The 24,129-nt window shown below is 36.2% G+C and overlaps 1 protein-coding gene across 1 annotated transcript in view; it reads left to right on the top strand.

Moving 5' to 3' along the window:
• Positions 1-24,129, top strand: part of deltaCOP (coatomer subunit delta) — a 68,634-nt gene that overhangs the window by 779 nt on the left and 43,726 nt on the right. The window lies entirely within an intron of this gene.

Here is a 24,129-nt window from a genome sequence, read left to right as displayed (position 1 = left end):
ATTTCTTCCCACCCCCCTAATGTGTAAATATATACCCTGAATTGGTATATATAGGGGTAGGGGCTAAAATTCATTTCTGACAAAAATGATTATAAAGAGCGTAAAAAAGGCATTGAGTGGTATATTGACTTTAGTTGTAACTCAATAATATGATTTGGTAAATATTTACCAAAGCATGTCCTGGGAAGGTTTTTTGAAGTACTTACCTCCACTCCTCTCTCTAAAGGGTCCTGACCTTTAAAAATATGTGTTATGTAAAAGTGAAACCTTTTAAAATAGATCCGCTTAAAGGAAGTACAACAAAATTGTTTTCAGCTTCACAACTCTGCTCAATCCTAATTTATAAAGTTTTAAAGATATGCAAATATATTTCCTAACTTTTGAAGAAAAAACATTGATATTGCTGAAAATTTTACTCAAATAACAGGAATTGTATTTTCAGAACTAAAGCCAGAAACTGATAACTGAAAATTAAGGCAAAATGTTGTTTTGTCAAAATTTCAGTATGTAGCCTATAGACCCGTCACGTAGGCAAATTTCAGGACCCTCTAGAGAGAGAAGGAGTGGAGGCAGGTACTTAAAAATATCTTCCTGGGACATACTTTAGCCTGTAGACCCATCCCTGAAAGTTTCAGTTTCCTTATCTAACCTCTTTCCAAGATAGCTAAAAGTAGCTTAAGTAGAATTTTACTGTGCCTACTGCCACTCCTTCTCCTTCTAGAGGGCCCTGACCTTTGATGACCTTTAAAAATCTTCTGTTATAAAAGTGAAACATTGCAGAATAACCTAGATCTTCTGATTGAATGTAGCACAACAAAACTGTGAAAAGTTCTACTTTAGCTTCTTTTGGCTGTCTTGGAAAGGGGTTAGGTTAGGAAAATTGAACTCAGAGGTGGGTCTTCATGCTAAAGTATATCCTTGAAAGGTATTTTGAACTGCTTACCTCCACTCCTTCTCCCTCTAGAGGGTCCTGAAATTTGCCTACATGACAGGTAGCTTACTATACCTATTACAATTTTGACATAACAACATCAAACTCAATTTTCAGTTATCACTTTCTTTTTCTCTGGCTTTATTTCTGAAAATGCAATTACTGTTATTTGAGTAGAATTTTAAGCCATATCAATGTTTGTTTGTTTTTATTTAGGAAATGTAGGCTATTTGCATATCTTTAAAACCTTATATATTGGGATTGAGCAAAGTTCTGAAACTGAAAATAATTTTGTTTTAGTTCTTTTAAGCAGAAGATCTATTTTGCAAGGTTTTACTTTTATAACACAAATATTTTTAAAGGTCATCAAAGGTCAGGACCCTCTATACATTTCCTAAATTTAGGAAAAAATTATTGATATGGCTTAACATTCTTCTCAAACAACAGGAATTGCATTTTCAGAACTAAAACCAGAGAAAAAGAAACTGATAACTGAAATTTAAGGTAAAATGTTGTTTTGTCAAAGTACAGACCTGTGAAGTAGTCAAATTTCTTAAGACTTAGAAATCAGAAGAGAGTTAACATTGAAGCTTGGCAGTACCTTCCCAGAGTATGTTTTTGGTCCTGGGATCATTACTGTAAGTTTCATTTTCCTAGTCAAACCTCTTTCTGAGATAGCATAAAGTAGCTGGACTAGAATTTTAGCAAAGAGGCTTCCGCCATCTTGAAAAGTAGGCTAGTTGAGTTAGGTATATGAACCTTTCAAGAATGAATACAGGGGCTGAAATATAGGCTATTCTGGGAAGGTATTATCAAGCTACTAACTCTACATTTTCCTTATTGCTAGGGCTTACCAGATTGTATTGATGAAAGGTGGGTAAATATATACATTACCTTAAATTGCAGATTAGAGCAATCTAAGGATTTCTCCTTGTAGAGCTCCAGAGTTGACAATTTGAGTTGTATTCAGTATTCTTTAGTGACCAGGTGCACTGTGCTGATCCATAGCTTCCCTGTCTAGCTTAAACTCCCAAGAGGACCACTCAGCATCCGGTCTTTGTTTGAAGGTGTCCATAAATTCAGCAGTAACAGTTTCTTCAGAGTTTATTCCAACTGTTGACAATTCTTGAGGAAAAGAATTGAGCACAGACTCTGGTAGGCTCCTTAACAAGTTTCAACTGATGACCTCTAGTTCTTGAGTTAGGACCAACAGTGGGAAATAATGCTGGGAGTATATTAGCCCTTATTAAGAATCAATCAACTGTAGGCTGATCCTCATGAGACTATTATTGTCTGAAATGTCCTGCGATTAGTCAGTCCAACTCCAGGAGCACCAGCAGCAGAAGAACCCAGCAACTCAGGCCAAGTTCCACTCAGAAATCCTGACATTGAAGAAGGCACAAGGGGAGCAGAACAAGACAGATCAGTCATTGTACTCAGTCAACCTGTCAAAACATTCCAAAATATGCAAACTGAGTGCATTTATTTTAAAAAAGGTCACTGCAGGTGGGGCAACCAGTGTCGTTTCTCTCATCTCATTGAGACTCCTCCAGTTTGTGAACATCACTCTGCTCAAGATGGTTGCCAAAACGCCAAGTCAGCAAAATGCAAAAAACTGCATCCTGAAAAATGTAAGAGATTTGCGGACAGGCATTGCACCAAAGGACAATGATGCAACTTCTTTCACCCAATCAAACCAGCACTAAACCACCAGAAAACGAGAACGGACACAGAAACGAGCCAGAGTGAGGGCACCTTCCCGACACGATTCAAAACTGCTGTTGTCATTCCTATACCAATAAAATCATTTGTTGAATCTGCAAATGACTTAAGACCCATCTCAAAGACATCAATTTTTGCAAAAGTCCTGGAAGGAATTGTCTTCAAATGGCTTTTCAAAGATATTAGTGAAAATCTTGATCCTCGGCAGTACGGCTTTTGTCCAGGTCATAGTACTGTGCATTACCTGATCTGCCTCATCAGAGACATCCTGGAGCATCTGGAGATTGACGGTGCTTATATTGACTGCATCATCGCAGACTTTGTGAAAGCATTCAACTTACTCGACCACTCAGTTGTTATTGATGAGGCAACTTACCTTGGAGCAAGACAAATTGTCTTGCAAATGGTTGGCAGTTTCCTGACAAACCGCAAACAGAAAGTAGAACTTCCCAATGGCAAAATGTCAAACATCAGGGAGCTGACCTGTGGTGCAGCACAAGGGTCAAAGTTAGGCCCTTTAGCCTTCCTTATTGTGATCAACAAATTTTTGCGTGAAATTATGGAACGCTACAAATTTGCTGACAATCTCTCCACCCTCTTCCTCAGACTTCTCTCACAGAGCATACAGCCAGACCCAATCCTAACAGTAATGCAAAAAATCGAGGATGAAGCAAACCAAGTGAAACTTACACTCAGTCAGGAAAAAACAGTCCTATTTAGGGTTAATTTCCTTAAACGGCCAGTTCCAAACCCACCATGCAGTGGGCTGAAGGCTGTAAAAACGGTGAAGATCCTGGCTGTCCACCTGGATGCTGATCTGAAATGGAATACCCACATATTGTCAATCATCTCAAAGACTGCCTTCCTCCTAAGATCTTTTGCCTACCTTTGCTGCTTTGGGATGAAAACTGAGATCATAATAGTTGGATGCTACAAATGCTACATTAGACGGCTCACTGAATATGGCTGCCCAGTGTGGCACAGTGCACTGACCATAGATCAAAGCAACAAAATTGAAGGATTGCAGAAAAGGGCCTGCAAAATAATACTGGGGAGTAGTTATGTTGACTATGAGATGAGCCTCAAAGTTCTGAAGTTGGAGTCCCTCAAAGAGAGAAGGCACACACTGGTCATGGACTTTGGTAAAAAAATCCTCGACTCTGAAACACACTGCAATCTACTTCCAGATTTTTAGGCATGCCAAACTCAACATTCTACAAGGCTCAGAGAAATAACGAAAAACGCAGCAAAGCTGGAACAACTGCTGATCCCCTCATCCGAGCACTACCTGAAGTCATTTGGTCCATACTTCATAAAACACTACAATGGTGACCCAGAAAAATTGTAAATAAATCAAGTTTGAATAATTTAATTTTGCAAGTGTTTTTAAATTGTTACCCAAACACATCCAAAAAAATGAGATAGCCATTTTTTTTAATGTAGTTGAAAGTTCTGAAAATTAGATCTTTGAGGATGACAACTCCCTCACAGCCCTCAGGGCAAGGGCTCTAATTTATGCCCTGGGTGCATATAAGGTGTTTATAGAAAGCATTGTCATAGACACTCAAAAAGAGCTCATTTGAGTGGAAACTGAAAGGGCTAGTGCCCTTTGTAATAGTCAAAAGTGATTGGAAGGCTTGACATTTTTATAGTAAAGATCAATGTGGGTACAATGTTTTATTATTTTTTCTCTTTTTTTGTTTAGACCTGGGCAATTCTTATCAAAGTTGTCTTGGGAACTTTGAAAAGGGCTCATTTGATTGAAGATAGAAAGTGCTAATGCCCTTTTTAATAGTTGAACATGACTGGACTAGTTCCCCTAGTTCTAGTTTAACTAGTTCCCCTCCTACACCCACCCTCCCATTTGCCAATTATGTTTAAAACTAAATGTTGCCTTAAGATTAAATCAAAATATACTGTGTTAATGCTAATTCCCAATAAGGCATCTCAGCAGTATCCCAAGAACAACTGAGGGTATTATGTTCAAACTTTTGGGGCTACTTCTGCTCTTAAAATTTAACAAAATCAAAATAGTGTAAGTGTATCCAAGCCATCAAAGAAAGTAAATAGATTTTTTTTTTTTTGCAAAAGGTATCAAGTTTTCTATTTCAAGTCAATTATAGGAGGTATGAAACTAAATTAAACACTACTATTTGTGTCCAGATTTTTAAAAGGGTGTATGTTGTTAAAAATTGCTGAAATTTTTTTCCACAGTATAAATAGCAGGCCAAATTATAAAGTCTTAAAAAAGACGAAATTTATTTTCTTTTTCCCTGAAAAGACTATGTCAATATAAAACAAACAGAATTAATTAAAAAAAACTTTTTCCACAAAATAAGTTTTTCAAAGAAAAGTAAAGAGCTTCATTACACCAATAATGAGCAAAAATAAAATCAAATAATCTACCAAGCGTGAAACTACCATGAATCAGCATTAATAAATAAATGAAACCCAAAACAAACAGAAATTACAATGAATACATCAAACTTAAAACAAGCAGAAATTAACATGGGTAGGGCTCAAAACCCCTGTGCCTTCCCATGGAAAGAATAGAGTTTTCATTGTACTAAAAAAATACAAATAAATGTGCATGGTCAATTTAAAATACATGTATTTAGTAATCAAAATTTTAATATTATTTAGTTGAGTAAAGTTATAAAAGTTAAAACATTTCTATTTTTTTAATATAAAGAAGGATAAAACAAGGAAGGATATTTGCTTGCACTTCTGTGTCAACCTTGAAGCTAACTGGCAACTGGGTGTTTCTTGTGAGGGAAACTCTGGCTTCTTCCTTGTTATTTGTTTCAGAGACTTGTAGAAATATCTTGTCCTCATCATCAGAGTTTTCAAGTGTGTTGTTGATGCCTTAAACTACATTTACAACCTTGTTGGTTCTGCAGACACGTGCAAAATGGTTTGGCTTGCAGCACTTTGTACCTATCTTTCCTTTTGCAGGACATGTATGATTAGGGCTGTAGCGGCCTCCACAGAAGTATTTTTTTTTAGTCTCCATTTTTCCAAAGAAGAGTAACATTAAAAATAATTGTGAAAGAGACATCAGCAACACTTTAAGAAATTTACAATAAAATTTCTTGTGATATATTTTTCTCAATTTATCAGCAATGTGCTGAACCAATCGTCCTCAAAACCCTCCTCTGGGCCATACTGTGTTTTCTTTTGTGGATGGTGAAGTTCTCCTCTCGGTTGGGTGCAGACGGTCTGTTTTCATAATATTATTCTTTTATTGTGTGCTTAAAGCTCAGTCCAAGAGGCATTTAATAGGGTTCTCCCGACAGCCACGTACACCCGGCCCCCACACGCCCTCTTCATTAAGTTTACTCATTTTAGACACCTCCTACCTGGAACATCGATAGCAATACCATAACCCCATATCTTTAAAAGTAGTAAACGAGTAACATTATTATCTTAGAGTCTAAGATCACTATCACGAATAATTTGTTTCAATTGATCATGTAGCGCAGATCCAAAAAAAGGACCCATATCTCCCACTCGCCCTACCCCCCACTCCCCCAGTCAAAGATTCTCCTTCTCAAAACTTGGGAATTTACATCAAAATCTTTCCTATCACCCGAATTGAAATACCAGAGATTACTACAATAAGGGTTGCAATTTTAAAATTGTTAAAATAAATGTTCTCTCTTAACATTAACCATGATGGATCTTTGCTAATAGCAGTCCAAGATCAGAAATCAGCAGATATAATAATCAACCTAAAATCTCTGCTGAATATCCCAATTAACTCATCTACATGGAACCCAAACCAATCCCCAACAAAAATAGTAGTGTACAATATCCCCGCAGAAATACCTATTCAGGAGTTAAAAGAAGGGCTCTCAGATAGAGCTGGCAACATAATCCCCATTGAAGATGTCACCCAACTGGGTAAACCTGATTAATGGCCTAAAAACAAGTATATCTTTCTTATTTACACCAAAAGTAAAAATTAATATCCCAGAAAAGTTATTCCTATTTGGGCAAATCAAACCACACAAGGCGTACAGGTCAAAGCCTATCCAGTGCCAGAAGTGTCTCAAACTGGGACACACAACAAACAAATTCAGCAAAATTCTCCTAGCCTGTAGTAATTTTAAAGGCTCCCATCCTGAAGAATTGACAACTTACAACAACACCCAGCCTACATGTATCAATTGCAAAGGCCTACATGACTACCAATAAATCACTGTGCCCTTCACATGGAAAAAGAGCACACCAAATAAAACCATAATGAAATCAACCAAAACTCCCAATGCAACAAATACCCCTTACAAAGCTCCATTCTCTAAGCCCCCTAAATGAAATAGCAACAAAAATGCTACAAATATTGACCACCCAAGTGAGAGACCAATCCCCATTAGAGATATTTACCAATGGAGACTATCAGATATTATGTTTAATAAGAATAATCCTATTCTATTTCCCTTTCCCAACAAGGAGTTTTCTAAAATTTATCATAGGATTTGTTCTGGATCAAATGGGCTAAATTTTCTGGCATTCTCTTATCAGTTCCCTAATTCAAGTGGTTCAGTTCATTTGTCTCCTCTTTGCAGGTATTGTAATAAGAATAATGAAATAATTGACCACTGCCTATTTGAGTGTAATATGCTGACGTCTGCACAGTATACCTTGCATTGTAAACAGTTAAAGTGCTTCAAACACCACAAAATCTCACTATCAGCCAAGATCCTAGCTGACTATACCTGCACACAGAGCTCAGAAGTCGATATCTATCTTCTTATATTCGAACTCCTTGAGTCAAAAGATTTACTGAAAGATATCTGAGGATATCTAATAAATAACAGGCAACCAAGCCAGTAGCTCTGTTTAGTCCACAGAGTGAAGCAAAACGAAAAGGGCTGAATAGTATTGAAAAGCCCATTTGCTGAAATAGAAGAAGACAAAGTAGCATTCTCTAGATCTTGTGTCGGTGGCCTGCTGTGAATTAGAAGAAGAAGAAGAAGGTGGTCTTGAACTTGTCATTTCTTCTGCTTGGACTGCAATTGATTTGTGGATGAAATCAACTTCTTTTTTTATGCTACCTTCATATAGTCTTTGAATTTTGTCAGGTTTGGCTCAAGCTTGTCCTTTTCACTCTCAATGAAGGTGAAGGTATTTAATGTCTCTCTTCCCTTGTCTCCTACCCAAATAAGTATTTAGGCACACATGATCTTCTCGGTTTTCCCAGATAAGGGGCCAGCAAACACAAGGCAAGGATGCTGCTCAAATGGTTTCCATTCATCTGGAAGACACGGCAAGCCCTAACCAATACTTAGCTGGTTGACATCCATTATTGGCCACTCACTTCTGACACCATATAATATTTGGTAGATAAATCTTTATTTAAAACACGGCACCTATAATAAAGAACACTATAAGCAAAGCAAGCATGCATAAGTGCATCAAGGCAAATAAGCAGAGGCACATAATAGCAATAGAAACACTAATAATATACTCCTTTTACAATCCTAATGGTAACCAAGAAGCTAAGGAGTTCCTAATATAAATTGCACCTAAGATGATTCAAAAGAAAATAATAATAGTAGGAGACTTCAATGCTCATAGCCCTACTTGGGGAGGAAAGAAAACCAACAAGGCAGGCCAATTTTTATAAAACCTATTGAAAGAATTCCCAGAAATGTCAATAGCTACACCACATGGTATATAAACCTATTATGACAACAAAACTAACCCTTTCTCCACCATTGACCTGCAACTAATGCCAAATAAACTATCCAGATGCTCAAAACTAATTGTTCCCCTAAGTCATCAGTCTTCTGTATAAGAGACTTGTGCATCCTCAGCTTGAAGTTGGAAGTTCTCTAGCCTCCGCTTATTTAAAAAAAAAGACATAAAAGTATTGGAGGATGTGCAGAGACACGCCACCAAAGTGATATCCAGTATGGAACTTTCCTACCCTGTAAGACTAGCAAAGCTGAGGCTCCCAGCTCTTGTACACAGGAGAAATAGAGGTGATGCCATTTTAACCTGTAAGTTAATCTTCATCCAAAGAAACCCACCTTGACCAAGAAAGTACACTATGGGTAGAAGGATATGAGCTCTACAGGAAAGAAAGATCATCAGGCAGGAAAGGAGGGGGTGTGGCTTTCCTTGTAAGGAAAAATGCTAAGCACAACTTCATAATACCAAAGGAATACCCTAACAAGGTTGATGTAGTTGGAGTAAAACTAAGTCTGCCTTGAAAAATTCCCTCCCCTCAGGGGAAACTCCTCTGTAGAAATTTTCTTCCATATAAAATACTCCCCCCCCTGTAAAATTTTCTCTGGACGATTCCATCCTTGCTAAAAATTCCACTCCCTTAAAATTTATTCAGCCTGAAAAGTTTTCCTTAGCATACTTTCATTTGAAAAAAACTAATTTCTGATTGTTTTCCAATCACTCCAGAAATCTCCCATCCATGGAAAGTTTCCCACAGAAATCCAAACGTGCTGAAAATAGCCCCCAGATAATTCCCCCAGAACATCTTCACATGCAAAATAGAGATGGTAAAGAGAAAGTAAGATAAATAAAAAAAAAATAATCAAATTTTGTCAAATCTCTCTAATGTAAAATTTCCTCCAGAAAATTCACCCCCAAAAATCCCCCCATAGGAAATTCTCTATGGAAAACCAACCCAAGCACAACCCCCCCCCCTGAAAATTGTCTCTCTACTTCCCAATAACATATGCTATACATGAACAATGAGCAAATTCCATAGCAGGCCTTGGGGGGGGGGCTCATGTTACTCCTATTGACATAGTTATTGTATCTTTTAACTCTGCTAAACAAAATGATTATCTTAAAATTTTGATCAGACAACTTTGAGGAAAAATGGATGTGAGAGGGGGGCTAGTTGCTATCCAATCTTTTTGGTCACTTAAGAAGGGCACTCAAACTTATGATCTCCATTTGAATTATCCCAATCATCTGGGACCATTACTCTGATATGATCACCTATGGGAAAAAAACACAAATGAACATGCACCTGTGATCTTTCTTCTGGCAAAAAATGCAAAAATGTTTAATGGGAGACAAGGGTTTTGCATATCACACTCAAATTGAGGCAACAGAACATGGAGTGGAAACACACATTCTCCCTTGTCAAACTGAAGGCCAAACGCTCTCCCAGCACAAAATCATGGCGTAGGCATTTTAGAATAGACATGGTGTTTGTTCGGTCAACTTCATGCAATGAGGAACCACTATTAATGTAGAAGCATACTGCCAAACCCTCAGAAAGCTCTGCAGAGCGAAAAAAAACAACAACAAAGAAGCTTGGTATGCTGAGAAAGGGAATTGTCCTTCTTCATGACAATCCAAGACCTCACACTGCAGATCAGCCCCACAATTTGTTGCACAGTTTTGGCTGGGAAGTTTCTTTCTTCTGCTTTTTCACAGCAGGCGGGCTTTTCAGTTGATACTATTTAGGCCTTTTCCTTTTGCTTCACTCTGTGGGCTACAGAGCTACTGGCTTGGTTGTTTCTTATTTATTAGATATTCTCAAATATCGTTCAGTAGATCTTTAGACTGAAGTAGTTCAAATATAAGATGATAGATATCAATTTCTGTGCTCTGTGTGCAGGAATAGTCGGCTAGGCTCTTGGCTGATAGTGAGATTTTGTGGTGTTTGAAGCACTTTAACAGTTTACAATGCAAGATATGCTGTGCAGACGTCAGCATATTACATTCAAATAGGCAGTGGTCAATTGTTTCATTATTCATAATACAATATCTGCAAAGACGGGACAGGGGAACAGAACCACTTGAATTAGAAAACTGATACGAGAATGCAAGAAAGTTTAGTCCATTTGTTACAAAACGAATTCTGTGATAAATTTTAGAAAAGTACTTATTGGGAGAGGGGGAAAGAGTAGGATTTTTCTTATTAAACATAGTATCTGATAGTCTCCATCGGTAAATATCTCTATGGTGATTGGTCTCCCACTTGGCTGGTCAATATTTATAGCATTTTTTGCTATTTCATCAACCTGATGATTACCACTTATACCAGAGTGGCTAGGAATATGCTGAAGATAAGTTCTTATGCCACTTGAAGGAATATTATCGATAATACTAAGACAATGATAAGTGTCAATATCCAGCTTATACTGAGGAGCTGAAGACAGCACCTCAAGGCTTGATAAAGAGTCAAAATAAACTATAATATTATTTGAATTAGCAATCAAGGGTTTATTTTCCATAAGGTGTTTCTAATGATATGATTATGGCATTTAACTCTGCAGACATTATAGATACATTATTATACAATCTCTCACCCATTGCAATTTTCAGGTGAGGAAGGAAGGCACCACTTGCTACCTTCTCATTGATTTTGGACAATTCAACAAATATTTGAAAGTGGTTTTTATAAGTAATTGTATAAAGTTCAGTAAATTTTTTCTGGACAAAAGCAATGGGGGTTAAATCTTTAGTCCACTTTGAGAAATCAGTATTTATTATGGGGATTGACCAATTCCTTGGACGGATTGGGGGAAAGTAGGTGCAATAGACTTTGTGGTTACAGGGAACTTCTTCTGAATATTGGCATACTCATCTGCAATGCCTCTATACATGGCTGGATTTCTTAACCAATTGTGTAGGGTGTGTGAGCTATTTGATTCAATTTTTGTAAGATGTTTTATCAAGAGAAAGCTACGTCTGTCCCTTATTGTTGTTAATCCACTCTCCATAAGCAGAAACTTGGATCTTGTGGGTTTCCTAAGACCAAATATGAGACGTATTATATCGTTTTGTATTGTTTCAATTTTTTGCATCTGGGTCTTTGCACATGCACCATAGATGATGAGCCCATAGTCAATATGGGGTCTTATATGTGATTTATAAAACTGGAGTAAGGTTATCTCCTTACAGCCCCAGGGTGTAGAAAGGAGTCTTTTTAGTATAATTGTTTTTCTATAGCATTTTTTTATTGTGTTTGAAATGTGGAGGTGGAAATTAAGTTTTTGGTAAATCATGAGACCTAGGTAATTAATATGATTATTTTGTGGAATAGTTGTTCCATTTAGAGTTAGTCTTGCATTAACATGATTTCGCTTTCGGTGAAATTAGATTATTTTTGACTCGGTAAGTGCAATGGGTAAATCTGAATGTTGAGAGAATTTTTCAAATTGGGAAAGTGACTTTTGCAGCTTTGACTGTGCAATCTCAAAGGTGTTGCGAGATGACCATAGTACCAGATCATTAGCATATTGTAGATTCGTGTGGGCGAGATTCATGTTCCAGAGATACAGCGCAAAAAGGAGGCAGCTGAGGAATGCTCCCTGAGGAAGGCCTTTGGTTATTATATTTTTGGGTGAAGAAGCTAGGTCTACGCAAACAATGAAACTTTGCAATTCTATGAAAGATTTTATAAGATACTAGCTTGGGGGGTAGTCCAAGGTTTGCAAGTTTAATTAAAAGGATCTGGTGGTTCACATTGTCATATGACCCTTCAAAATCTAGGAAAGCTGCAACTAGGACATTATTTTTTGAGAATGATTCATTTATTGCATTTGTTAACAATATGAAAGCATTTGTTGAGGAATGGTGTTTCCTGATGCCAGTTTGAGTGTGAGGGATCATATTATTTTTTTTCAACAAACCAGAGGAGTCGGTAATAGATCATTTTCTCCATTATTTTCCCCATCACAGGAGTAATTATTATGGGCATATAGGACTCAAGGTTATTTTTGGGTTTACTTTTCTTTAGGATTGGTAAGAGGGACGAACATTTCCAGATATTGGGGAGCATAGATGAAGCCCAAGCATGATTATAACAATTTAGAAGTTCCTGTTTGTATGAAGGGGTGAGATTCTTTATCCATGTAGGGTGTATATTGTCATAGCTGCCACTAGTCTAGGTCCTAATATAATTTATTGCTTTGTTCATTTCCTGGATTGAAAATGGGCTAGTTATATACTCGGATCCTGGGCGAGGTTGGTAACCTGGGTTCATAGGAATTGGGGGTATTTTGCTAGAATTCTTTGATGTTAGCTTATTGACAAAAAGATTGGCAAATAGCTTAGCTTTTTTATTATAATTATCATAATGGGTATTGTTATGTATAAGCTCATACAGGAGTGGGTTGGGGGAAGTTTTTTTCCCACAGATGTGGCTTATGACTATGTATAATTGGAACATGTGTTTCTATGGAGAGATTATTTGCAAAATTAATCCAGTAGTAATACTTAGCATTTATTATGGTCCTTTTTAGATTAGATTCTGCTTGTAATTTTTTAAATATGTAGTAGGTGATGGTTTTTTTAAGAATGTTCTCCTAGCTGTCTTTTTTGTTCTCCATTTATTTTTGCACTTTCTCCACCATGCTTTGGGAATATGTTTAGGGAAGGTTTTCCTGGGTGTTGTCCTGGGGATAGCATGATTAGCTGTATTTATTAGTAAAGATGCCAAAACTTCAGCATGTGTGTCAGCTGTTGTGTTTGAAATGCATGAATTTTGGGTGAAACTTGTAATTTCATCATTTAGCTTATTTTGGAATATAGGCCAATTTGCTTTAGGGTTGATATATGTGGAGGTAAGTGATAGGGTTTAGCAGGTTCGTTTAGGGAGCAAACTATAGCAAAGTGGTCAGCACATAGACTATCAATTTTATTTATATATATTTTGTTCAGAACATTTAATGACAGAGTTTGTAGGTAAATTTTACAGAAACTGCTGCTTTTGGGGTTGAAATATGTCTTCAGGCTTGGAGGGGTAGTGACAGCTAATTGATTACTGTTTGAAGTCGTACGTTCAATGCACTTACCGTCTTCATTCGCTGGTTTATTCCCCCACAAAAGGCTCTGGGCATTAAAGTCTCCACAAATAATAATATTTTTCAATATATTAGAATTATTTATATAGCTGAAGAAATCCATGGCATCTGTAGTTTGGCCATTAGGGTTATAAAAGCTTAATATTTAAGTTTTTGTATTAATCAACCAAACACTGATACCAATTGCATCAACATCATTTACAAAATCTGGAAAGTTTATGCCACAGAAATTTATATTATTATTAACTATTAAAGCGACTCACCTCCTTTTCTTTCTGATTATCTATCCTTTCTCAGGATAGTGTATCCCAGAGACTTAATTTGTTGATTTTGGGTTAAATGAGTTTCTTGGAGGCAAGCAATATTGATGGAATTATTATTCATAAAAGATATTACTTCATTTAACTTCTTTTCTGTAAGTGATCTTACATTCCACTGGAGTATTGATATGTGTTGTGTTGTTGTTTTATTTTTCATATGACTGTGTATCAATGTTCAGCTTTGTTAATAGTAGAGCAAGATCTTTTTTTGCTTGAATGAGCATATGATTAGGGATGTAGATTTTTGCCAATTCAACAATGTTTTTTGTTTTCTGTTGTTGTTGTATATTCATGGCCTGAACTGCAATGCAGTTTAGAATGAATAAGCATATATTTGGGGTTTGCAGGTTTGGCTTTGCATCCAGTTTGTCAGTTAAAGGATTAATTCCTGGTAGTGTTTCTGGTTTGTTTCTTGTTGGGAGGGGGTACCAGGCCGACCTCATCTCACTAGGTAAGGAGGCTTATTGGCTTGGTGATTCTTTCTGATAGAGATGTGAGCTGGGGGGCTTAAAGGATGGTGTTTTGTAAGGAGTACTTGATGCATTAGGAGTGTTTTACTTGGGAGTTTTATTTGATTTCAATATAGGTTTTATTTTGTGTGATTGGGCAGCATTTGCTTCCATAGCTTTAAAAGGGTATGGAATGGCCTTCTCTGTTGCTATTTGGAGTGTTAGTGCTCTTCTTATATGCAGGGCATTGTGATTTATTGGTAGATTCATGTGGGCCTTTACAATTGATACATGTAGGCTGCGTGTTGTTGCATGTTCTCAACTCTTTAGGATGGGAGCCTTTAAAATTACTACAAGGTAGGAGAATTTAATTGCATTTATTTGTTGTGTGTCCCTGTTTCAGACACTTCTGACACTAGATAGTCTTTGGCTTGTATTCCTTGTTTGGTTTGATTTGCCCAAATAAGAATAACTTTTCTGGGATATTAATTTTTTCCTTCAGTGTAAATAGGAAAGATCTATTTGTTTTAATCCATTAGAGTTGGGTTTGCCCGGTTGAGTGACATCTTCTACAGGGATTGTGTTACCAGCCCTATCTGAGAGCCCTTCTTTTAACTCCTGAATTGGTATTTCTAGGGGAGCATTATATACTACTATTTTTGTTGAGGATTGTTTTGGGTTCCATTTAGATGAGTTAAGTTTGGTATTCAGAAGAGATTTTAGATTAAGTATTATATCAGCTGATTTTTGATCTTGGACAGCTATTAGCAAAGATCCATCACGGTGAATGTTAAGAGAAAACATTGATTTTAACATTTTGAAAATTGCAACCCTTATTGTAGTATTCTTTGTTATTTCAAAGGGGGTATTTGGAAAAATTTTGAGGTAAATTCCTAAGTTTTGGGAAGGATAATCTTGGAAAGGAGGAGGAGAAATACTTTTACTTGGGGATGTTTTTTTCCTTTTTTTTGGAGCTCCGACAAAGGACCTCTTGAAAGTCATTATCATCCATACTGGCACTTGCTCCAACACTGATCCTTGTCATATTCTCAGAATTTGAGCTTTCATGTGAGCTCTGTGATAGGGTGCTTGACCAGCCAGGATGGGGCAAAAATGGATCAAATTCATTAGTATTTGGGGTGGGATCCGGAAGTGACCTTTTTTTTTAGGGGGAGTTCTTTGCATTGCCTTTTTGAATAAGCTTTAAGCTAAAAAGGAAAGGATAATAGTATGATACCAGACCGTCTGCACTCTACAGTGGGGAAAACTTCCACAAAGGAAACACCACAGTATGGCCCTGAGGAGGATTTTGAGCACGAGGGTTTCAGTACAGCTACTGATTAATCGAGACAATAATTCACAAGAAACTCATTTTTAAAATTTCTTAAAGTGTTGCTGTTGTGTGCTTCTTCTATTTAACAGCAAGCGGGCTTTTCAGTAAAACTATTTAGCCCTTTTGCTTCACTCTGTGGGCTTGAGTGTGTTGGAAAAATTGAGAATTCTTCTTCTTCTTCTAATTCACAGCAGGCTGGCTATTCAGTTGGTACTATTTAGCCCTCTTCTTTTTGCTTCACTCTGTGGGCTACAGAGCTACTGTCTTGGTTGTCTCTTATTTATTAGATATTCTCAGATATCTTTCAGTAGATCTTTTGACTCAAGGAGTTCAAATATAAGATGATAGATATCAATTTCTGTGCTCTGTTTGCAGGTATAGTTGGCTAGGCTCTTGGCTGATAGTGAGATTTTGTGGTGTTTGAAGTATTTTAACAGTTTACAAAGCAAGGTATGTTGTGCAGACGTCAGCATATTACATTCAAATATGCAATGGTCAATTGTTTCATTATTCATATCACAATTCCTGCAAAGAGGGGACAGGGGAGTTGAACCACTTGAATTAGAAAGCTTATATGAGAATGCAAGGAAATTTGGTCCATTTGTTCCAGAACGAATTCTATGATAAATTTTAGAAATATACTTATTGGGAAAGGGGGAAAGGATAGGATTAATCTTATTAAAATTAATATCTGATAGCCTCTATTGGTAAATATTTCTAATTGGTATTGGTCTCCCACTTGACTGGTCAATATTTATAGTATTTTTTGCAATTTCATCAACCTGATGATTACCACTTATGCCAGAGTGGCTAGGAATGTACTGAAAGTCAATTTTTATGCCACTTGAAGCAAGATTATCTATTATACTGAGACAATGATAAGTGTCAATGTCCGACTTATATTGAGGAGCTGAGGCCAGCAACTCAAGGCTTGATAGAGGGTCAGAATATATGATACTATTATTTGAATTTGCAATCAAAGGTTGGTTTTCCTTAAGAATCATGGCATTAACTCAGCAGACATTATAGATAAATTATTATATAATCTCTCGCCCATTGCAATTTTCAGGTGAGGAAAGAAAACACCACTTGCAACCTTCTCATTCATTTTTGACCCATCAACAAATATTTGGAAGTAATTTTTATACGTAATTGTATTAAGTTCTGCAAATTTTTTCTGGACAAAAGAAATGGGGGTTAAATCTTTATTCCACTTTTAGAACTCATTATTTATTATGGGACTTGACCAATTCCATGGGGGGGGGTTGGGGGAAAGTGGGTGCAATAAACTTTGCTGGTATGGGGAACTTCTTCTGAATATTGGCATACTCATCTGCAATGCCTCTATACATGGCTGGATTTCTTAACCAACTATGTAATGTGTGTGAGCTATTTTATTCAATTTTTGTAAGATGTTTTGTCAAGAGAAACCTACGTCTCTCCCTTATTGTTGTTAATCCACTCTCCATAAGCAGAAACTTGGTGCTTGTGGGTTTCCTAAGACCAAATATGAGATGTATTGTATCATTTTGTGTTTTTTCAATTTTTTGCATCTGGGTCTTTGCAAATGCTTCATATATCATTAGCCAATGGTCAATTTGAGGTCGTATATGTGATTTATAAAACTGGAGTAAGGATTTCTCCTTAAAGCCCCAGGGTGTGGAAATAAGTCTTTTTAGCATAATTGTTTTTCTATTGCCGTTTTTTATTGTGTTTAAAATGTGGAGTTGGAAATTAAGTTTTTGGTCAAGCATGATACCAAGGTAATTAATATGATTGTCTTCTTGAATAGTTGTTTTATTTAGAGTCTAGTTTTGCATTAACATGGTTTCGCTTCCGGTGAAATTGGATTATTTTTGACTTGGTGGGTGCAATTGGTAAATCTGAATGTTGAGAGAATTTTTCAAACTGGAAAAGTGACTTTTGCAGATTTGACTTTGCTATCTGAAAGGAGTTGCCAGATGACCATAGCACCAGATCATCAGCATATTGTAGATTCGTGTGGGGTAGGTTCATGTCCAGAGATATAGGGCAAATAGGAGGCAACTGAGGACTGCTCCCTGAGGTAGGCCTTTGGTTATTGTCTTTTGGGGTGAAGAGGCTGAACCAACACAAACGATGAAACTTCGCACTTCTATGAACGATTTAATAAAGGATACTAGCTTAGGGGGTACTCCAAGGTTTTCAAGTTTATTTAAAAGGATTTGGTGGTTCACATTGTCATATGCCCCTTCAAAATCTAGGAAAGCTGCAACTGGGACATTATTTTTTGAGAATGATTCATTTATTGTATTTGTTAGCAGAATGAAAGTATCTGTTGAGGAGTGGTGTTTCCTGAATCCAGTTTGAATGTGAGGGATCATATTATTTTTTTAAACAAACCAGAGGAGTCTGTGATAGATCATTTTCTCCATTATTTTCCCCATCACAGGAGTAATCATTATGGGCCTATAAGACTCAGGGTTATCTTTTGGTTTATTTTCTTTAGGATTGGTAGGAGGGACGAACATTTCCATATATTGGGGAACCTAGAAGATGCCCAAGTTTGATTATAACAATTTAGCAGTTCTTGTTTGTATGAAGGTGTGAGATTCTTTATCCATGTAGGGTGTATATTGTCATAGCTGCCGCTAGTTTTGGTCCTAATATGATGTATTGCATTATTCAATTCCTGGATTGAAAAATGGATTAGTTATGTTCTCGGATCCTGGGCGTGGTTGGTAACTTGGGTTCATAGGAGTTGTGGACAGTTTGCTTTGATTATTTGATGTTAGCTTATTAACAAAGAGAGTTGCAAATAGGTTAGCTTTTTCATTATCATTGTCATAATGGGTATTATTATGTATAAGCTCATACAGGAGTGGGTTAGGGGAAGTCTTTTTCCCACAGATGTGGCTTATGACTTTATGTATAATTGGCTGATGTGTTTCTCTGTAGAGATTATTTGCAAAATTATTCAAGTATTTATATTTAGCATCTATTATAGTCTTTTTTAGATTAGATTCTGCTTGTAAATTTTTTAAATATGTAGTAGGTGTTGGTTTTTTTTATGAATTCTGTCCTAGCTGCCTTTTTATCCTCCATTTATTTAGGCACTCATTTGTCCACCATGCTTTAGGAATTTGTTTAGGGAATGTTTTCTTAGGTGTTGTCCAGGGGATAGCATGATTAGCTGTATTTATTAGTAAAGATGTCAAGGCTTCAGCATGTGTGTCGACTGTTGTGTTGGAAAAGCATGAACTTTGGGTGAAACTTGTAATTTCATCATTTAGCTTTTTTTGGAACATAGACCAATTTCCTTTAGTGTTGATATATTTGAAAGCATGAGATAAACTTTCAGCAGGTTCGTTTAGGGAGCAAACTATAGCAAAGTGGTCTGTACATAGAATATCAATTGTACTTATTTAAATTCTGTGAAAAAAATATAATGACATAATTTGTTGGTTAATTGGGGAGAATCTGCCACTTTTGGGGTTGAAATATGTATTCAGGTTTGGAGGGGTTGCAACAGCTAATTCATTATTATTTGAAGTCATATGCTCAATGAATTTACCAGCTTTATTTGCTGGTTTATTCCCCCACAAAAGGCTGTGGGCATTGAAATCTCCACAAATAATGATATTTTTTAGTATATTAGAATTATTTATATAATTAAAGAAATCCTTGGCATCTGTAGTTTGACCATTAGGGTTATGAAAGCTTATTATGTAGGTTTTTAAATTATTCAGCCAAACACTGATACCAATTACATCAACATCATTTGCAAAATCTGGAAAATTGATGCCACAAAATTTTATATTATTTTTAACTAATAAAGCTACCCCACCTCCTTTTCTCTGAAGATCTATCCTTTCTGAGGATAGTATATCCCAGAGACTTAATTTGTTGATTTTGGGTTAAATGAGTTTCCTAGAGGCAAGCAATATTAATGGAATTATTGTTCATAAAAGATATTAGTTCATTTAGCTTATTTTCTGTGAGTGATCTTACATTCCATTGGAGTATTGATATATGTTGTGTTGTTGATTTATTCTTCATATGGCTGAGTATCAATGTTCAGCTTTGTTAAAACTAAAGCAAGATCTTTTTTTGCTTGAATGAGCATATCATCTGGGATGTAGATTTTTGCAAATTCTGCAATGATTTTTGTTTTCTGTAGTTGATGTATGTTCATGGCCTGAACTGCATTACAGTTTAGAATGAATAAGCATATATTTGGAGATTGCATTTTTGGTTTTGCATCCTGTGTGTCGGTTAGGGGATTGATTCCTGGTAGTGTTTCTGGTTTGTTTCTTCTTGGGAGGGGGGGCCAGGCTGACCTCATCTCATCGGACAAGGAGGCTTGTTTGCTTGTTGAGCCTGGTTTGTTTCTTCTATTTAATTCTTCTTCTTCTTCTATTTAACAGCAGGCGGGCTTTTCAGTAAAACTATTTAGCCCTTTTCCTTCTGCTTCACTCTGTGGGCTACAGAGCTATTGGCTTGATTGCCTCATATTTATTAGATATATTCAGATATCTTTCAGCAGATCTTTTGACTCTAGGAGTTCAAATATAAGATGATAGATGTCGATTTCTATGCTCTGTGTGCAGGTATAGTTGGTTAGGCTCTTGGCTGATAGTGGGATTTTGTGGTGTTTAAAGTATTTTAACAGTTTAGAAAGCAAGGTATGTTTTGCAGACGTCAGCATATTACATTCAAATAGGCAATGGTCAATTGTTTCATTATTCATATTACAATGCCTGCAAAGAGGGGACAGGGGAATTGAACCACTTGAATTAGAAATCTTATATGAGAATGCAAGGAAATTTAGTCCATTTGTTCCAGAACGAAGTCTATGATAAATTTTAGAAAGATACTTATTGGGAAAGGGGGAAAGGATAGGATTAATCTTATTAAAATTAATATCTGATAGCCTCCACTGGTAAATATCTCTAATTGGGATTGGTCTCCCACTTGGTTGGTCAATATTTATAGCATTTTTTGCTATTTCATCGACCTGATGATTACCACTTATGCCAGAGCGGCTAGGAATGTACTGAAAATAAGTTTTTATGCCACTTGAAGCAAGATTATCAATAATACTGAGACAATGATAAGTGTCAATGTCCAACTTATATTGAGGAGCTGAGGCCAGCAACTCAAGGTTTGATAAAGAGTCGGAATAGATGATAATATTATTCAATTTTTCAAACAAAGATTGGTTTTGCTTAAGGTGTTCTAATGCCATGATTATGGCATTTAACTCAGCAGACATTATAGATAAATTATTAAATAATCTCTCGCCCATTGCAATTTTCAGGTGAGGAAGGAAAACACCACTTGCAACCTTCTCATTCATTTTTGACCCATCAACAAACATTTGGAAGTGATTTTTATAGGTAATTGTATTAAGTTCTGTAAATTTTTTCTGAACAAAAGCAATGGGGGTTAAATCTTTATTCCATTTTGAAAATTCAGTATTTATTATGGGAGATGACCAATTCCATGGAGGGGATTGGGGGAAAGTAGGTGCAATAGACTTTGCTGGTACAGGGAACTTCTTTTGAATATTGGCATACTCATCTGCAATACCTCTATACATGGCTGGATTTCTTAACCAATTATGTAATGTGTGTGAGCTATTTGATTCAATTTTTGTAAGATGTTTTATCAAGAGAAAGCTACGTCTATCCCTTATTGTTGTTAATCCACTCTCCATAAGCAGAAACTTGGTGCTTGTGGGTTTCCTAAGACCAAATATGAGACGTATTATATCATTTTGTGTTGTTTCAATTTTTTGCATCTGGGTCTTTGCACATGCACCATATACAATGAGCCCATAATCAATATGGGGTCTTATATGTGATTTATAAAACTGGAGTAAGGTTTTCTCCTTACAACCCCAGGGTGTGGAAAGAAGTCTTTTTAGTATATTTGCTTTTCTATAACATTTTTTTATTGTGTTTGAAATGTGGAGGTGGAAATTAAGTTTTTGGTCAAGCATGAGACCTAAGTAATTAATATTATTATCTTCTGGAATGGTTGTTTTATTTAGAGTTAGTTTTGCATTAACATGGTTTCGCTTCCTGTGAAATTGAATTATTTTTGACTTGGTGGGTGCAATGGGTAAATCTGAATGTTGAGATAATTTTTCAAACTGGAAAAGTGACTTTTGCAGATTTGACTGCTATCTGAAAGGTGTTGCCAGATGACCATAGCACCAGATCATCAGCATATTGTAGATTCGTGTGGGGTAGGTTCATGTCCCAGAGATATAGGGCAAATAGGAGGCAGCTGAGGACTGCTCCCTGAGGTAGGCCTTTGGATATTGTCTTTTGGGGTGAAGAGGCTGAACCAACACAAACAATGAAACTTCGCACTTCTATGAAGGATTTAATAAAGGATACTAGCTTGGGAGGTACTCCAAGGTTTGCAAGTTTATTTAAAAGGATTTGGTGGTTCACATTGTCATATGCTCCTTCAAAATCAAGGAAAGCTGCCACTAGGATATTATTTTTTGAGAAAGATTCATTTATTGCATTTGTTAGCAAAATGAAAGCATCTGTTGAGGAGTGGTATTTCCTGAATCCAGTTTGAGTGTGTGGGATCATGTTATTTTTCTCAACAAACCAGAGGAGTCTGTGATAAATCATTTTCTCCATAATTTTCCCCATCACAGGTGTAATCATTATGGGCCTATAAGACTCAGGGTTATCTTTTGGTTTATTTTTCTTTAGGATTGGTAGGAGGGACGAACATTTCCATATATTGGGGAACCTAGAAGATGCCCAAGCGTGATTATAACAATTTAGCAGTTCTTGTTTGTATGAAGGTGTGAGATTCTTTATCCATGTAGGGTGTATATTGACATAACAGCTGCTAGTTTTGGACCTGATATGATGTATTGCATTATTCAACTCCTGGATTGAAAATTGATTAGTTATGTACTCGGATCCTGGGCGTGGTTGGTAACTAGGGTTCATAGAAATTATGGACAGTTTGCTTTGATTGTTTGATGTTAGCTTATTAACAAAAAGAGTTGCAAATAGGTTAGCCTTTTCAATATCATTGTCATAATGGGTATTATTATGTATAAGCTCATACAGGAGTGGGTTGGGAGAAGTCTTTTTTCCACATATGTGGCTTATGACTTTATGTATAATTGGCTCATGCGTTTCTCTGGAGAGATTATTTGCAAAATTATTCCAGTATTTATATTTAGCATCTATTATAGTCCTTTTTAGATTAGATTCTGCTTGTAATTTTTTTAAATATGTAGTAGGTGTTGGTTTTTTTATGAATTCTGTCCTAGCTGCCTTTTTTATATTCCATTTATTTAGGCACTCATTTGTCCACCATGCTTTAGGAATTTGTTTAGGGAATGTTTTCTTAGGTGTTGTCCTGGGGATAGCATGATTAGCTGTATTTATTAGTAAAGATGTCAAGGCTTCAGCATGTGTGTCAACTGTTGTGTTAGAAATGCATGAACTTTGGGTGAAACTTGTAATTTCATCATTTATCTTATTTTGGAAAATAGACCAATTTGCTTTAGTGTTGATATATTTGGAGGTATGAGATGAAGTTTCAGCAGGTTCATTTAGGGAGCACACTATAGCAAAGTGGTCTGTACACAGACTATCAATTTTATTTATGTAAATTTTGTTCAAAAAATTTAAAGACACAATTTGTAGGTCAATTGTGGAGAATTTGGCACTGTTGGGGTTAAAATATGTATTTAGGTTTGGAGGGGTAGCAACAGCTAATTCATTATTATTTGAAATCATATGCTCAATAAATTTACCAGCTTTATTTGCTGGTTTATTCCCCCACAAAATGCTTTGGGCATTGAAATCACCACAAATAATGATGTTTTTTAACATATTAGAATTATTTATATAATTAAAGAAATCCTTGGCATCTGAAGTTTGGCCATTAGGGTTATAAAAGCTTATTATGTAGGTTTTTAAATTATTCAGCCAAACACTTATACCAATTACATCAACATCATTTTCAAAATCTGGAAAATTGATGCCACAAAATTTTATATTATTATTAACTAATAAAGCTACACCACCTCCTTTTCTCTCTGAAGATCTATCCTTTCTGAGGATAGTGTATCCCAGAGACTTAATTTGTTGATTTTGGGTTAAATGAGTTTCCTGGAGGCAAGCAATATTAATGGGATTATTATTCATAAATGATATTAGTTCATTTAGCTTATTTTCTGTGAGTGATCTTACATTCCATTGGAGTATTGATAAATGTTGTGTTGTTGATTTATTCTTCATATGACTGTGTATCAATGTTCAGCTTTGTTAAAAGTAAAGCAAGATCTTTTTTTGCTTGAATGAGCATATCATCTTGGATGTAGATTTTTGCCAATTCTGCAATAATTTTTGTTTTCTGTAGTTGATGTATGTTCATGGCCTGAACTGCATCACAGTTTAGAATGAATAAGCATATATTTGGGGATTGCATTTTTGGTAGTGCATCCTGTTTGTTGGTTAAGGGATTGATTCCAGGTAGTGTTTCTGGTTTGTTTCTTCTTGGGAGGGAGGGCCAGGCTGGCCTCATCTCACCAGAAAACAAGGCTTACTGGCTTGGT

Source organism: Artemia sp. Qi Xiang Cuo, chromosome 14 (genome assembly GCF_049724085.1).
Source record: "Artemia sp. Qi Xiang Cuo chromosome 14, ASM4972408v1, whole genome shotgun sequence".
NCBI classification, from domain to species: domain Eukaryota; kingdom Metazoa; phylum Arthropoda; class Branchiopoda; order Anostraca; family Artemiidae; genus Artemia; species Artemia sp. Qi Xiang Cuo.
This window is presented reverse-complemented; position numbering and strand designations above follow the sequence as displayed.